Here is a 17,381-nt window from a genome sequence, read left to right as displayed (position 1 = left end):
GGCCAAGATAAAGCAAAGCAGTTTGAAACATACAACAACACAGAGTTACACATAAATAAACGTACAGTCAATAACACAATAGAAAAATCTATGTACAGTGTGTGCAAATGTAGAAGAGTGTGGAGGTAAGGCAATAAACAGGCCATAGAGGTGAAATAATGACAATTTAGCATTAACACTGGAGTGATAGATGTGCAGATGATGATGTGCAAGTAGAGATACTGGGGTGCAAAAGAGCAAGAGGATAAGTAACAATATGGGGATGAGGTAGTTGGGTGTGCTATTTACAGATTGGCTGTGTACAGGCACAGTGATCGGTAAGCTGCTCTGACAGCTGATGCTTAAAGTTAGTGAGGTCGATATAAGACTCCAGCTTCAGTGATTTTTGTCATTCATTCCAGTCATTGGCAGCAGAGAACTGGAAGGAAACGCAGCCAAAGGAAGTGTTGGCTTTAGGGATGACCAGTAAAATAAACCTGCTGGAGCGCATGCTACGTACGGGTGGGTGTTGCTATGGTGACCAGTGAGCTGAATGATAAAGGCAGGGAGAAGTAATCAACTTTTTAAAATGAATAGATTTGGCAAACAGTTTTTAAATTTGTTGACCTCCCCACATTATAATTGAAAGAGGAAGTGTAAAAATTCTAACATAGCTTATGAGCTAGAAAGGTAACTCCAAACACATTTTCGTTAAGAGCAGCAGTTTAAACAAAGGTTAGCCATGTCTTGGCAAAAATTAATGTCCAAGTCAAGAAAGCTTACCAATAGCACTTGCCGCACTGGTAGCCTATTTACGCGAGCGTTTTCAAAGCCTATGTCAGATACTCCAGTGAGTGTAATTAGTTCCTATGAGTGTAATTTAATCAATATTGGGAGTAGAGAAATAACATTGACATCATTATAAATAAGATGTTCTCCTCTTTTCTACTGTAGGTACAGTGCCTTCAGAAAGTATTCATACCCCTTGACATTTTCCACATTTCTTTGTGTTATGGCCTGAATTTAAAATGTTTTAAATTGAGATATTCTGTCACTGGTCTACACAGAATACCTCATAAGTTAAAAAGTGGAATTATGTTTTTATACATTTTTACAAATTAATTTAAATGAAAAGCTAAAATGAAACATTGGGCCCTCATACCACCCTCATGGAGTCTGTTTCTGACCGTTTGAGCAGACACATGCACATTTGTGGCCTGCTGGAGGTCATTTTGCAGGCCTCTGGCAGTGCTCCTCCTGCTCCTCCTTGCACAAAGGCGTTGCTTCCTAAGTGGACAGTTTGATTTCACAGAAGTGTGATTGACTTGGAGTTACATTGTGTTGTTTAAGTGTTCCCTTTATTTTTTTGAGCAGTGTATTAGGAAAATTATAACTTTGTAATCTGAATATTTTCCTTGTTTCCCTGACTTCCTAGTTAAGTACAGTTACATGATTAATTAGTTAATCACGAAATGCTAATTACAGAGAATCTTTGATAACAACTAAAAGTCTTAATGATAGTAAAGACACGACACTTCCAAGCAACTGAACTTCAGTTTAATCCACAGAATATTTTGCTAGATGTGCTGCGGAACATCCAGGTGCTCTTTTGCGAACTTCAGACATGCAGCAATGTTTTTTTTAGAGTGCAGTTTCTTCTTCACTGATGTCTTCCCATGAACACCATTCTTGTTTAGTGTTTGACATATCGTAGACTCGTCAACAGAGATGTTAGCATGTTCCATAGATTTCTGTAAGTGTTTAGCTGACACTCTGGGATTCTTCTTAACCTCATTGAGCATTCTGCACTGAGCTCTTACAGTCATCTTTGCAGGACGGGCACTCCTAGGGAGAGGAGCAACAGTGCTGAACTTTCTCCATTTATAGACAATTTGTCTTACCTTGGACTGATGAACATCAAGGTAGAGCTGTTTTTGTAACCCTTTCTAGCTTTTTGCAAGTCAACAATTCTTAATCTTAGGTCTTCTGAGATCTCTTTTGTTTGAAGCATGGTTCACATTAGGCAATGCTTCTTGCGAATAACAAGCTCAAATTTTGTGAGCGTTTTTGTTTGGCAGGGCTTCTCTAACCAACACCTCCAATCTCGTCTCATTGATTGGACTCCAGGTTAGCTGACTCCTGACTCCAATTAGCTTTTGGAAAAGTCATTAGCCTCGGGGTTCACATACTTTTGCCAACCTACACTGTGAATGTTTAAATGATGTATTCAATATAGACAAGAAAAATACAATAATTTGTGTGTTATTAGTTTAAGCAGGGGCGGCAGGGTAGCCTAGTGGTTAGAGAGTTGGACTAGGAACCGGAAGGTTGCAAGTTCAAACCCCCGAGCTGACAAGGTACTAATCTGTCGTTCTGCCCCTGAACAGGCAGTTAACCCACTGTTCCTAGGCCATCATTGAAAATAAGAATTTGTTCTTAACTGACTTGCCTGGTTAAATAAAGGTAATATATATTTTTAAAAGCACACTATGTTTGTCTATTGTTGTAAGATGAAGATCAGATCAAATTTTATGACGCATTTTTGCAGAAATCCAGGTAATTCCAAAGGGTTCACATACTTTTTCTTAACACTGTACATAGCAAATCAGACAACAATCAAACCAGCAGTCTAGTGTTGTACTGTCAACATGGGTCAGATCATTCAAGGGGATGTGGGGAAGGACATTTCTCCTCCCTTCTGTCTCCCTCTCCCTCTTTTCCTATAAACTCACCTCATTTGATTGGCTGATGATTTTAACTGATTTACATATGCTGGGGATAATTACTAGCTTTCTATTTAGAGCTTGGCAACACACAGGCTATAATTTAACACTCAGACATCTTGACGGAATAAAAAAAAAGTGATGTGGGGGGTTGGGAGAGTTTCCTGAAATCCAACTCTTTTTCGCACAGTTTTTTCTTCCAACACACGGCACAGGGAAAGGAGCCAAGACAAACATTCATTCCCTGTTTGAGTTTCAATTATTCTAAGAATCAGATCTGGGTCTGGGGCCAAGGACTGAATCTGTTGATGAACTCTCAGCTCTCATCTCCGGAAGAAAACACATTTATTGGCTTTAAACGAACTTGAATGTTGAACAAAAAAAGAAATGTGTGGTTGGATGTGCCAAGGCCAAAGCAGGCAGTATATTTCAATGTGTTACAGCCAAGCATACACTTACTTTCAGAACCAAGACAGGTGCAATTATACAGCACAATGCATGCAAGGGGTAATCTATCATCGCAAGTGCCTTTTAACTGATCATCTCAGACTATTCAGAACGGCATGAAGCACAGAATAGATAGACAGTAATTTAGTCCAGGTGTCCCTTTCCTTCCGTCATATCAAATCAGACTGAATAAAACAAAGACAACTGTTTTATTGTCTTTCTGCATCTCATAACAGAGAGGACAGAAAACAGATTTCCATGTCTCAGTCTGGTGAATACAGTTTTAAAAAAAATCTTATTAAAACTACATTGACTGGACCTTTGTCTGTCAAAGCCATTCTTTGACAGAAGTTTTTCTTATTAAACTCGGTATGAGTTGCATTATGTGATGGGCAAAAATATTGACTTGACTTAAACCCTTTTACTCTGTGAGGAAGAAGCAAGAAGAAAGTAGTGATAAGTAAACACACTAGAAGACAGACTAGCAGCAGCATGCTTCTTACTCAGGCAAGCAGGATGTCCAGGAGCTTCTCAGGGCCTGGAACAAGGGTGGGGGTGTAGGAGGGGATCAATAGGGGGGAACATAACATCTCCTGCCTGGGCTGTTAGGCCGACAGCAGGTGTCATGACTCTCTCTCCCTGGTGAGGATCAAAAGGACCCATCAGCTATTTGTCTCTCCCAAGCTTTATCTTTCCCCACCCCTTATCCAATGTGTAACAAGCCGTCATATTGTGTCAGTCCACTAGGGACCTGTTTTCATCGCATTATGTTAGTAATCAATAACCTATACCATGTGTGTGTGTTTATGTATTTCTGTGTGATTATTTAGTTAGTTAGTAAATAAATAATTTAGCCAATTTGTGTATCGCTGATTCATCACAGATTTACGAAGTCAACTTCCGGCGCCGACAGAGATGGCCGCCTCGCTTCGCGTTCCTAGGAAACTATGCAGTTTTTTGTTTTTTTTACGTGTTATTTCTTACATTAGTACCCCAGGTCATCTTAGGTTTCGTTACATACAGTCGAGAAGAACTACTGAACATAAGATCAGCGTCAACTCACCATCAGTACGACCAAGAAAATGTTTTTCGCGACGCAGATCCTGTGTTCTGCCTTTCAAACAGGACAACGGAATGGATCCCATGCAGCGACCCAAAAAAACGACACCGAAAAAGAGGGTAACGAGGCTGTCTTCTGGTCAGACTCCGGAGACGGGCACATCGTGCACCACTCCCTAGCATTCTTCTTGCCAATGTCCAGTCTCTTGACAAAAAGGTTGATGAAATCCGAGCAAGGGTAGCATTCCAGAGGGACATCAGAGACTGTAATGTTCTTTGCTTCACGGAAACATGGCTCACTGGAGAGACGCTATCGGAATCGGTGCAGCCAGCGGGTTTCTCCACGCATCGCGCCGACAGAAACAAACATCTTTCTCATGGCTAACGAGACATGGTGTGATGAAAGAAACATACAGGAACTCAAATCCTTCTGTTCACCTGATTTAGAATTCCTCACAATCAAATGTAGACCGCATTATCTACCAAGAGAATTCTCTTCGATTATAATCACAGCCGTATATATCCCCCCCCCCCAAGCAGACACATCGATGGCTCTGAACAAACTTTATTTGACTCTTTGCAAACTGGAATCCATTTATCCGGAGGCTGCATTCATTGTAGCTGGGGATTTTAACAAGGCTAATCTGAAAACAAGACTCCCTAAATTTGATCTGCATATCGATTGCGCAACCAGGGTGGAAAAACCTTGGATCATTGTTACTCTAACTTCCGCGACGCATATAAGGCCCTGCCCCGCCCTCCTTTCGGAAAAGCTGACCACGACTCCATTTTGTTGATCCCTGCCTACAGACAGAAACTAAAACAAGAGGCTCCCACGCTGAGGTCTGTCCAACGCTGGTCCGACCAAGCTGACTCCACACTCCAAGACTGCTTCCATCACGTGGACTGGGATATGTTTCGTATTGCGTCAGATAACAATATTGACGAATACGCTGATTCGGTGTGCGAGTTCATTAGAACGTGCGTTGAAGAGGTCGTTCCCATAGCAACGATTAAAACATTCCCTAACCAGAAACCGTGGATTGATGGCAGCATTCGCGTGAAAATGAAAGCGCAAACCACTGCTTTTAATCAGGGCAAGGTGACTGGTAACATGACCGAATACAAACAGTGCAGCTATTCCCTCCGCAAGGCTATCAAACAAGCTAAGCGTCAGTACAGAGACAAAGTAGAATCTCAATTCAACGGCTCAGACACAAGAGGCATGTGGCAGGGTCTACAGTCAATCATGGACGACAAGAAGAAATCCAGCCCAGTCACGGACCAGGATGTCTTGCTCCCAGGCAGACTAAATACGTTTTTTGCCCGCTTTGAGGACAATACAGTGCCACTGACACGGCCTGCAACGAAAACATGCAGACTCTCCTTCACTGCAGCCGAGGTGAGTAAGACATTTAAACGTGTTAACCCTCGCAAGGCTGCAGGCCCAGACGGCATCCCCAGCCGCGCCCTCAGAGCATGCGCAGACCAGCTGGCTGGTGTGTTTACGGACATATTCAATCAATCCCTATACCAGTCTGCTGTTCCCACATGCTTCAAGAGGGCCACCATTGTTCCTGTTCCCAAGAAAGCCAAGGTAACTGAGCTAAACGACTACCGCCCCGTAGCACTCACTTCCGTCATCATGAAGTGCTTTGAGAGACTTGTCAAGGACCATATCACCTCCACCCTACCTGACAACCTAGACCCACTCCAATTTGCTTACCGCCCAAATAGGTACACAGACGATGCAATCTCAACCACACTGCACACTGCCCTAACCCATCTGGACAAGAGGAATACCTATGTGAGAATGTTGTTCATCGACTACAGCTCGGCATTCAACACCATAGTACCCTTCAAGCTCGTCATCAAGCTCGAGACCCTGGGTCTCGACCCCGCCCTGTGCAACTGGGTACTGGACTTCCTGATGGGCCGCCCCCAGGTGGTGAGGGTAGGCAACAACCTCTCCACCCCGCTGATCCTCAACACTGGGGCCCCACAAGGGTGCATTCTGAGCCCTCTCCTGTACTCCCTGTTCACCCACGACTGCGTAGCCACGCACGCCTCCAACTCAATCATCAAGTTTGCGGACGACACAACAGTGGTAGGCTTGATTACCAACAACGACGAGACGGCCTACAGGGAGGAGGTGAGGGCCCTCGGAGTGTGGTGTCAGGAAAATAACCTCACACTCAACGTCAACAAAACTAAGGAGATGATTGTGGACTTCAGGAAACAGCAGAGGGAACACCCCCCTATCCACATCGATGGAACAGTAGTGGAGAGGGTAGCAAGTTTTAAATTCCTCGGCATACACATCACAGACAAACTGAATTGGTCCACTCACACAGACATCATCGTGAAGAAGGCACAGCAGCGCCTGGCTTGTCACCAAAAGCACTCACAAACTTCTACAGATGCACAATCGAGAGCATCCTGGGGGGCTGTATCACCGCCTGGTACGGCAACTGCTCCACCCACAACCGTAAGGCTCTCCAGAGGGTAGTGAGGTCTGCACAACGCATCACTGGGGGCAAACAACCTGCCCTCCAGGACATCTACACCACCCGATGTTACAGGAAGGCCATAAAGATCATCAAGGACATCAACCACCCGAGCCACTGCCTGTTCACCCCACTATCATCCAGAAGGCGAGGTCAGTACAGGTGCATCAAAGCTGGGACCGAGAGACTGAAAAACAGCTTCTATCTCAAGGCCATCAGACTGTTAAACAGCCCCCACTAACATTGAGTGGCTTCTGCCAACACACTGACACTGACACTGACTCAACTCCAGCCACTTTAATAATGGGAATTGGTGGGAAATGATGTAAATATATCACTAGCCACTTTAAACAATGCTACCTTATATTGTGTTACTTACCCTACATTATTCATCTCATATGCATACGTATATACTGTACTCTATATCATCGACTGCATCCTTATGTAATACATGTATCACTAGCCACTTTAACTATGCCACTTTGTTTACATACTCATCTCATATGTATATACTGTACTCGATACCATCTACTGTATGCTGCTCTGTACCATCACTCATTCATATATCCTTATGTACATATTCTTTATCCCCTTACACTGTGTATAAGAGAGTAGTTTTGGAATTGTTAGTTAGATTACTTGTTGGTTATTACTGCATTGTCGGAACTAGAAGCACAAGCATTTCGCTACACTCGCATTAACATCTGCTAACCATGTGTATGTGACAAATAAGATTTGATTTGATTTGAACGACGTTCAGAATGAGACTGATATGAGGAAATAATTCTTAGTTGACTGTTATTGATGTAAGAGATATTCAGATAATATTTAGAGTTTAAGTCGGGAGATAGTAAGTCACTTAACAACTTTTCCCATGGTGCCCCATATTCCTAATGAGTTAATTGTTACATGATTAATTTAATCGAGTAATACTTAAACGTAGTAGGTAATTCATCGAGAAATAGCAGTCATCAGATTAATGATAGTCATGACACAGGTGAGCTGATAGTGGCATGACAGCGTTTGGACAGGCCCCTGTGGGAGACGGTGTGAGTTTGTCTGTTTCACTGGGTGGTGGTGACAGTGTGTTTTACCCTCTGAGCGCTGACAAACAGCTTGTGAATGATGCTGCTGGCTGGACTGCACCCTGCTCTGATCATAGACACCTCAGGTTGCTCCAGCAAAGATCTCATGAACCTGAGAGAGAGAAAAGAGAGAGAGAGAGAGAGAGGGACAGAGGGAGAAATGCACAGAGATGAGGGAAGTGAGGGTCATTTCAGGGGAACATTGTCAGAAAACACGCATGCAGGTCAAACACATTCTGTTGAAAACGTTATACATTTACCTTGGGAACAACAATAATATGTTGGAAAACTAACTGCACAGTAGAGGTCTTCACAGGTTCAACAGACCCGAAATTCTGAGATGCGACCTGGGACCCGAACGGGTCTCAGGTACTGTATGTGCAATTAAAATGAATTTACCTACTGGATCTGTCCTCTGTAAATTTACTGTTTGTGTGATGAGAACTGTGCAAACGTGTTATGTGTGTCAGCCAAATGCAACAAAATAAAACACATAACTTATGTCCAGCTGAAACTGGATCCAGCTGCTCACCTCACGTGCCCCTGCTGCTGATTCTGAGGAGGAGCCTTGGCCTAGGCTACTGTTGATTGCAAAGATGAAGTTATTTTTAATTGAAGTAAAGCAAAGGTTAGAGGAGAAAGAATATAGTGAAAAGAAGTCAACAAATGGGATGTCCTCGGGGACAAGATTTAATATTGTAGTGGACAAAGAGGAGAAGAACGTTGACGCAGCCAAACGGACTGTGCACAACTCGCTATTCAGGTTTGATGGAATTTTCTACCTTTCATTTATTTTTGATTTTTGATTTGTTATCAATTGTTTAGCCACTAATAATAATGTGTATTATTATTATAGGCATGCTGTAAAATAAATAGCATTAGCCTATTGCTGTCACAATACGGTAGGCAATCACACTTGTTGGTAATAGCTGCATAGGCTTAGCCTTCTGTTGAGCCATTTTCATTGGCCAAATTAAGTTCCAGCTGTAATGGTGTGTTTGCCGCAATATAATAGAATTACCAGTAGGCCTACTATGCTAGTAGTGCTCAAACAATGAAAAGGAAACCCCAAAGAGGATGCAAATATGTACTTATTTTTTATTTACTTTTGTACAGTTACATCCTTTTTCATGATATCCAATTGGTACTTACATTGTCCCATTGCTGCAACTCCTGTATGGCTCGGGAGAATCTTAGGTCGGGAGCCAGTCGTCCTCTGAAACACGACCCTGCCAAGCTACACTGCTTCTTGACACACTGTTCACTTAACCTCGGAAGCCAGCCGCACCAATGTGTCGGAGGTAATGCCGTACAGCTGGCGACCGAAGTCAGAGGCCCGACACAAGAATTCGCTAGAGAGCGATGGGACGAGGAAATCCCGGCCGGCCAAACCCTCCCCCAGACGATGCTGGGCCAATTGTGCGCCGCATCATGGGTCTCCCAGTCACAGCCGGCTGTAACACAGCCTGAGATTGAACTTGGGGCTGTAGTGGAGGTCCTTCTGTAGCTCAGTTGGTAGAGCATGGCGCTTGTAACGCCAGGGTAGTGGGTTTCGATTCCCGGGACCACCCATACGTAGAATGTATGCACACATGACTGTAAGTCGCTTTGGATAAAAGCGTCTGCTAAATGGCATATATTATATTATTATTATATTAGTGACACCTCAAGCAGTGCGAAGCAGTGCCTTTGACCGCTGCGTCACTCAGGAGTTCCCACAAATATTCATTTCGTGCCAAAATAACCTGTTCGTATTATCCCTATAAACAAGGACTTGACTTACATTTGATGTTACCCTAATAAAGTTAAGGAACTTTTGTGAAGGTTTGGTGTGGTATGGCTATTATTAGGATTAGCTAAGCCTACCGCAGGCCTATGAAGGCAGCGCACACTGACTCCAACAGTTGAACTTGAGGTGAGGAAGAATGTTTAAGGCCTACCGGAGTTACTCCTTTAATATAACGCTTATCTTTGAAGACCTCTACTGCACAGTACTGTACACAAAATGTGAAAAGTGAAGACAACAGCCCTTTCCCCTGACACAGCATCTCAGATACAAGACAGGACAAGCCGTTGGTTGTTAGACAGAGAAAGGACAGTTAGTGGCTGGTGGCTGCATGGTGCTTCAGGCCAGCCCTGGGTGTCCTCTTAATGAGGCTCGCTCTCCTGCCTGACTGGCTCTCTAGCCTGGCTGCCCAGACCCTCAGAGGCCCCTAGAACTAATGAAGACCGGGGTCCTCCCTGATACAGTGCCTTGCGAAAGTATTCGGCCCCCTTGAACTTTGCGACCTTTTGCCACATTTCAGGCTTCAAACATAAAGATATAAAACTGTATTTTTTTGTGAAGAATCAACAACAAGTGGGACACAATCATGAAGTGGAACGACATTTATTGGGTATTTCAAACTTTTTTAACAAATCAAAAACTGAAAAATTGGGCGTGCAAAATTATTCAGCCCCTTTACTTTCAGTGCAGCAAACTCTCTCCAGAAGTTCAGTGAGGATCTCTGAATGATCCAATGTTGACCTAAAAGACTAATGATGATAAAAATTAACAAACACATTTAGCATCCCCTGGCTTCCACACATCCACTGATACAGACCTTTGGAACATCTACATTTTTATAAAGCCTAATAAATCCATGTAATATAGCCTACACCTTCACAATAAATCCATTATTTATTTTAGACAGGCCTAAAGAAGCACGATATGAAGAAAATGTAGTCTATTTCAGAACAGAATAGCTTACTTTGAGTTGTCCTTATGTTAGGTCCTGTCGTTGGTTTCATGACTATTTAAAGGATAGAAGTCAGGCTGTTAGAGTCGATGGAATCCAGTCGGAGCCATTGGAGTTGGTTAAAGGGGTCCCACAAGGTTCTATATTTGGTCCATTACTGTTCACGCTCTACATAAACAATATCGGTGATGAGATAAGAAAGTGTCAAATTCATTTATATGCTGATGACACTTACATATGTACTCTATCGCTTCAGCGGCTGACCAAGCATTATCGCTATTGGAGACCAATTTTAAGATATTTACAAGGGTCTTTCATACAGCTTTTATTACAGCTGAAACTAGTTTTAAATGCAAAGAAAACACTTTTTATGATTTTTAATAGGTTCAAAAAGTTGGTTGAAAATACACTTGCACTTACGAGCTTAGATGGTTCTCAAATTAATCAGGTCTCTGCATATAAATACTTAGGGATATGGTTGGATGATGAACTGTCTTTTAAAATGCATATTGATGAACTTTGTAAATGGCTAAAAATCAAGCTAGGCTTCCTCAATAGAAACAGGACATGTTTGTCCTCTACAAATAGAAGACAAATTGTGCAAACTACTTTTATGTCTGTTATAGATTATGGGGCTATTATTTACATGCATGCTACGGCATCAACACTTAAATCGCTGCATGCTACTTATCATTGTGCACTTAGGTTTATTATTAAGGGCTGAATAATTTTGCACGCCCAATTTTTCAGTTTTTGATTTGTTAAAAAAGTTTGAAGTACCCAATAAATGTCGTTCCACTTCATGATTGTGTCCCACTTGTTGTTGATTCTTCACAAAAAAATACAGTTTTATATCTTTATGTTTGAAGCCTGAAATGTGGCAAAAGGTCGCAAAGTTCAAGGGGGCCGAATACTTTCGCAAGACACTGTATATCTGACCAAATTATGAAAGACAATAATTTTAATTTTGAATGTAAAGTGAGTGTGGAAGAGGTTAAAAAAGTATTGTTGTCTACCAATAATGACAAGCCACCAAAGTCTGACAACTTGGATGGAAAATTACCGAGGATATTTGCTATATCTTCAATTTAAGCCTACTAGAAAGTGTGTGCTCTCAGGCCTGGAGGGAAGAAAAAGTCATTAGACTACCTAAGAATAGTAAAGCCCCCTTTACTGGCTCAAATAGTCAACGAATCAGCTTGTTACCAACCTGTAGTAAAGTTTTAGAAAAAATTGTATTTGACCAGATACGAAAGTATTCACGCCCTTGGCATTTTTCCTATGTTGTTGCCTTACAACCTCTTTTTTTTAATCATTTGATTTACACAACATGCCTACCACTTTGAAGACGCAAAATATTTTTCATTGTGAAACAGACAAGAAAGAAGACAAAAAAGGCAGAAAACTTGAGCGTGTATAACTATTCACTCCCCCAAAGTCAATACTTTGTAGAAGAACCTTTTACAGCAATTACAGCTGCAAGTCTCTTGGGGTATGTCTCTATAAGCTTAGCACATCTAGCCACTGGGATTTTTGCCCATTCTTCAAGGCAAAACTGCTCCAGCTCCTTCAAGTTGGATGGGTTCAATTGGATTGAGGTCTGGGCTTTGACTAGGCCATTCCAAGACATTTAAATGTTTCCCCTTAAACCACTTGAGTGTTGCTTTAGCGGTATGCTTATGGTCATTGTCCTGTTGGAAGGTGAACCTCCGTCCCAGTCTCAAATCTCTGGAAGACAAACAGGTTTCCCTCAAGAATTTCCCTGTATTTAGCGCCATCCATCATTCCTTCAATTCTGACCAGTTTCCCAGTCCCTGCCAATGAAAAACACCCCCACAGCCTAATGTTGCCACTACAATGCTTCACTGTGGGGATAGTGTTCTCAGGGTGATGAGAGGTGTTGGGTTTGCCCCAGACATAGCGTTTTCCTTGATGGCCAAAAAGCTCAATTTCAGTCTCATCTGACCAGAGTACCTTCTTCCATATGTTTGGGGAGTCTCCCACATGCCTTTTTTCTTTAATCAATGGCTTTAATCAATGCACACAGATGGACTTTATTTAACTAATTATGTGACTTATGAAGATAATTGGTTGCACCAGATCTTATTTAAGGCATCATAGCAAAGGGGTTAATACATATGCACGTACCACTTTTCCGTTTTACATTTTTTTTCATTTCACTTTTGCAAAGCACTGTAGAATGCTATTTTACAGTACACAAATTGACAAGGCTTTCCGCACCCTTATAGGGAAGTACAATCAACAAGCACAGCACTTAGACAAATGACTGATGATTGACAGAGAAATTGATGATAAAAAGATTGTGGGGGGCTGTTTTGTTAGACTTTAGTATAGCTTTTGACATTATTGATCTGTTGGTGGAAAAACGTATATGTCATGGCTTTACACCCCCTGCTACATTGCGGATAAAGAGTTTCCTGTCTAACAGAACACAGAGGGTGTTCTTTAATGGAAGCCCCTCCAATATAATCCAGATAGAATCAGGAATTCCCCAGGGCAGCTGTATAGGCCCCTTACTTTTTTCAATCTTTACTAACAACATGCCACTATAAGTAAAGCCAGTGTGTCTATGTATGCGGATGACTAGAGACTATACACGTCAGCTACTACAGAAACTGAAATGACTGCAATACTTAACAAAGAGCTGCAGTTAGTTTCAGAATGGGTGGCAAGGAATAAATTAGTCCTAAATATTTAAAAAACTAAAAGCATTGTATTTGGGACAAATCATTCACTAAACCCTCCATCTCAACTAAATATTCTAATAAATAATGTGGAAATTGAGCAAGTTGAGGTGACTGAACTGCTTGGATTGTAAACGGTCATGGTCAAAATATATTGATACAACAGTAACTAAGATGATGAGAAGTCTGTCTATAATTAAGCACTGCTCTACCATTTTAACAGCACGATCAACAAGGCAGGTCCTACAGGCTCTAGTTTTGTCACACCTGGACAACTGTTCAGTCGTGTGGTCAGGTGCCACAAAAGAGGGACTTAGGAAAATTGCAATTGGCTCAGAACAGGGCAGCATGGGCCTCCCGGGTGGCACAGTGGTCTAAGGCACTGCATTGCAGTGCTAGCTGTGCCACCAGAGACTCTGGGTTCGAGCCCAGGCTCTGTCGCACCCGGCCGCGACCGGGAGGTCCATGGGGCGACGCACAATTGGCCTAGCGTCGTCCGGGTTAGGGAGGGTTTGGCTGGTAGGGATATCCTTGTCTCATCGCGCACTAGCGACTCCTGTGGCGGGCCGGACGCAGTGCACGCTAACTAGGTCGCCAGGTGCACGGTGTTTCCTCCGATACATTGGTGCGGTTGAATGCGTGCTGTGTTAAGAAGCAGTGCTTGGTTGGGTTGTGTTTCGGAGGCATGACTTTCGACCTTTGTCTCTCCCGAACCCGTACGGGAGTTGTAGCGATGAGACAAGATAGTAACTACTAACAATTGGATACCACAAAGTTGGGGAGAAAAATGGGGTAAAAAAAAGAACAGGGCTGCACAGCCTTTGGATGTACAATAACATTAATAATATGCATGTTAATCTCTCCTGGCTCAAAGTAGAGGAGAGATTGACTTCATCACTACTTGTATTTCTGAGAGGTATTGACTTGTTGGAAGCACAGAGCTGTCTGTTTAAATGACTAGCACACAGCTCAGACACCCATGCATACCCTACAAGACATGCCACCTGAGGTCTCTTCTATGGGAGGCGCACAGTACTACATAGAGCTATGACTACATGGAACTCTATTCCACATCAGGTAACTGATGCAAGCAGTGGAATCAGATTTTTAAAAACAGATTAAAAGAAACTTTATGGAACAGCGGGGTCTGTGAAGCAACACAAACATCGGCGCAATTTTAACATTTAATCATAGTAAAAATACTGTCTTAGGTCAGTTAGGATCATCACTGTATTTAAGAATGTGAAATGTCAGAATAATAGAAGAGAAAATGATTTATTTAGCTTTTATTTCTTTCATCACATTCCCAGTGGGCCAGAAGTTTACATACACTCAATTAGTATTTGGTAGCATTGCCTTTAAATTGTTTAATTTGGGTCAAACATTTTGGGTAGCCTTCCACAAGCATCCCACACTAAGTTGGATGAATTTTGGCTCATTCCTCATGACAGAGCTGATGTAACTGAGTCAGGTTTGGAGGCCTCCTTGCTTACACACGCTTTTTCATTTCTGCCCACACATTTTCTATTGGATTGAGGTCAGGGCTTTCTGATGGCCACTCCAATACCTTGACTTTGATTTCCTTAAGCAATTTTGCCACAACTTTGGCAGTATGCTTAGGGCCATTGTTCATTTGGAAGACACATTTGCGACCAAGCTTTAACTTCCTGACTGATGTCTTGAAATGTTGCATCAATATATCCACATAATTTCCCTACCTCATGATGCCATCTATTTTGTGATGTGCATCAGTCCTTCCTGCAGCAAAGCACCCCCACAACATGACGCTGCCACCCCCGTGCTTCACGGTTGCGATGGGGTTCTTTGGCTTGCAAGCCTCCCCCTTTTTCCTCCAAACATAACGATGGTCATTATGACAAAACAGTTCTATTTTTGTTTCATCAGAGGACATTTCTCCAAAAAGTACGATCTTTTTCCCCATGTGCAGTTGCAAACGGCAGTCTGGATTTTTTTAATGGCGGTTTTGTAGCTGTGGCTTCTTCCTTGCTGAGCAGCCTTTCAGGTTATGTCGATATAGGACTCATTTTACTGTGGATATAGATACTTTTGTAACCGTTTCCTCCATTATCTTCACAGGGTCCTTTGTTGTTGTTCTGGGATTGATTTGCACTTTTCGCACCAAAGTACGTTCATCTCCATGAGATAGAACGTGTCTCCTTCATGAGTGGTATGACGCTGTGTGGTCCCATGGTGTTTGTACTTGCATACTATTGTTTGTACAGATGAACATGGTACCTTCTAAGTATTTGGACATTTCTCCCAAGGATGAAGCAGAGTTGTGGAGGTCTACAATTTTTTTCTGAGGTCTTGCCTGATTTCTTTTGATTTTCCCATGATGTCAAGCAAAGGCGAACTGAGTTTGAAGTTAGGCCTTGAAATACATCCACAGGTACACCTCCAATTGACTCAAATTATGTCAATTAGCCTATCAGAAGCTTCTAAAGCCATGACATCATTATCTGGAATTTTCCAAGCTGTTTAAAGGCACAGTAAACTTAGTGTATGTAAACTTTTGAACCACTGAAATAGTGATACAGTGCATTATAAGTGAAATAATCTGTCTGTAAATAATTTTTGGAAAAATGACTTAAGTAGATGTAGAAAGTAAAAAGTAGATGTCCTAACCAATTTGCCAAAACTATAGTTTGTTAACAAGAAATTTGTGGAGTGGTTACAAGTTTTAATGACTCCAACCTAAGTGTATGTAAACCTCCGACTTCAACTGTACATCGAAATGTTGTTAATACACAAAGTAAGCAAAAAAACGTATCTAATTTGCATATTCATAATGAGTATGCAGCGAAATTGGCACAACAAAACACATTTTTATGTGAAAATATGAGATTGTTCAGCAAATTGGCCAAAGAATTGCCACAACTGTCTGACAGAAGCCTGATTTTTTTTCCGGTAAGGGTTAGCATTCCCACACATGCCCCTCCGAGCAGGGTGTATGATGAAATGAGAGCAGGCGTGTGATAGTTTGTGATAATTTTATTCCATTTAAATTTTTATTCTTCATTTTTTAAACTTATTTGTATTCTTATTGGTGTCACATAGTTGAGAGGTTTAAGTAAGCATTTCATTGCACTGGGTATATATATATATAATATATAATATATATTTCATTGCACCATGTGTATATGAAAAATAAACTTGATTCTATTTTGGATCCTATTTTTATATTAATGAAGAGAGAATGACGGAAGGTACACATGAGAGGACACAACCGGGGATTGGTGCCATGGAGGGATGGTTAAAATATGTTGGCTGGTTCTATGGGCTGTAGAGAAACTACAGGGGAGTTCTCTTACTACTAACTTAAGAGCACTGTCTGCATACCTGTCAATAACACTTAAGCAATTCATGTTTTCAATAGGTCTAACTTGATAAAAATATATCTCAATTGGGCTAACCTGAATAGAAATTGATAGGTTTGAAGCAGTTGGATAGATTTACTTAAAATCTACAGGTATTTTTGTATCTCTGCAGAGGGCTCTGGCCATACTGGTTAACATTACATTATTTCTCTCAGGGCATGCTGTTGTGTCCTACTGTACCTCTCCAGATCCTCTGCATCTGCCCGGTTCTGCCTTCCCGATACCAAACTTTGACTTCAGAGAGCGGGAGCGGGCAATAACCATCTCCACCGCAATCAGCTGGCTGATCACATCCTGTTGGAGACAAATACAGTCACTTAGCACTGGGGTGGGTGGTAGGGGTTTGGGGTGCAGGATTGGAAAGGCATATCAACTTCAGGTGGACAGATCTTTGCCACTCATCTCCAGTTTCTTGTAGTCTGGGCTGGGGTGGCGCAGCAGCTTACCGGCATGAGAGGTGGCCAGTTGGAAGGCCTTTCTTGCAGATAGGATGTCCTCTTCGGACTCTGGACAGGATGGAGAGAATGAGAGAATGAGAGAGAGTGACCGAAAAAGAGAGAGGAAGATGGACATGGGGAAAGAGGGAGAGAGAGAGGGAGAGAGATATTCAGCAGCTGTCACCCACCCTCCTCCTTTTCCTTGAGGATGGCAGCGTGGAGGATGCAAGGCAGGGGATGGCAGGTCAGGTCTGCTGGCTTCTGTTATGCCAAGTAGTGCAGCACCTAGGGGAGAGGAGGAAT

At 42.2% G+C, this 17,381-nt stretch overlaps 1 pseudogene; it reads right to left on the bottom strand.

Moving 5' to 3' along the window:
* LOC118386433 (rab3 GTPase-activating protein catalytic subunit-like) overlaps positions 1-17,381 on the bottom strand; it is a 78,879-nt pseudogene that overhangs the window by 17,987 nt on the left and 43,511 nt on the right.

The sequence above is a fragment of the Oncorhynchus keta genome, chromosome 7, assembly GCF_023373465.1.
Source record: "Oncorhynchus keta strain PuntledgeMale-10-30-2019 chromosome 7, Oket_V2, whole genome shotgun sequence".
Taxonomy (NCBI): Eukaryota; Metazoa; Chordata; class Actinopteri; order Salmoniformes; family Salmonidae; genus Oncorhynchus; species Oncorhynchus keta.
The sequence above is the reverse complement of the archived record's forward strand: the minus strand, read 5'-3'. Positions and strand labels throughout refer to the sequence as shown.